Source organism: Octopus bimaculoides, chromosome 17 (genome assembly GCF_001194135.2).
Source record: "Octopus bimaculoides isolate UCB-OBI-ISO-001 chromosome 17, ASM119413v2, whole genome shotgun sequence".
NCBI classification, from domain to species: domain Eukaryota; kingdom Metazoa; phylum Mollusca; class Cephalopoda; order Octopoda; family Octopodidae; genus Octopus; species Octopus bimaculoides.
The window spans coordinates 213579-214677 of record NC_068997.1 but is presented as its reverse complement, the minus strand read 5'-3'; positions in this window follow the sequence as shown (position 1 = coordinate 214677).

The window sequence follows — 1099 nt, the reverse complement described above, 5'->3', positions numbered from 1 at the left end:
ACTGGTATAATTGCTCACGTGTTATTGACTCTCTTTCTATTTGCTGTAATAACTCACATACACACACATGTATCACTCACATACACACTTTTCTTTGTATGACGGCCTGTCTTTGATTATGTTATTATATGTCGCATTCACACTCTCACACAGACATACATCTTTAACGCTACAATAAATATCTCTGTTATTCATCTAATACGGTTGTGGTCTTTCATTACTGGTCATCTATGTTATCGTCGCATAACATATCATGTATATCATCCATCGATATATAATTGTGTGTTCGACCGTGTGACACGTTTAAATAAAAGGAGTCCTCTGTTTTTCCATTCGTCACCATTTCTCCCTTTTTGAGTTCGCACGGTCGTCCCTTACACATCTATTCAGCAATGCATTATAAGGATTGTATGTATGTATGTATACATGCATGTACGTATCTGTGCTTGCATGTATGTACGGATGTATTTGTATACATATCTACATATATATATATATATATATATATACATACATGCATGCACACACATATATACGTATATATGCGCATACATATACACAAATACATATACATACATATGTACCTCCATACACAAGCACACGCACACAAACACACATACACATATGTAGATATAGCTATATACACGCACATACATATATATACATACATATATTTTATTTTTCAATTTCTTCTATTTTTTTTCAGTCATATGACCGCGGCTATGCTGGAGCACCACCTTTTGTCGAAGAAATCGACCCTAAGACTTATTGCCAAACCGCTAAGTTACGGGTACGTAAACTCACCACGATCGGTTGTCTAGCGATGGTTAAGGGACAAACACATACACACACACACATTATTATTATCATTATCTTTGATATTTATTTTGTATTATGTTATACTTATTTATCGTGCATATACTTATTAATTTTTGGATATGTGACTGTGGATTTTCATAGATTAGTTCATGAACTTTGGTTCTTTTCTCTAAAACTATATATTTATATTTTATACTGTGAAACTTAATTTAATTTTAATTTTTAATGAATTGAATTTAATTGAGTTTTTACCTCTAAATTTGGTTTTTTATCCCTAATC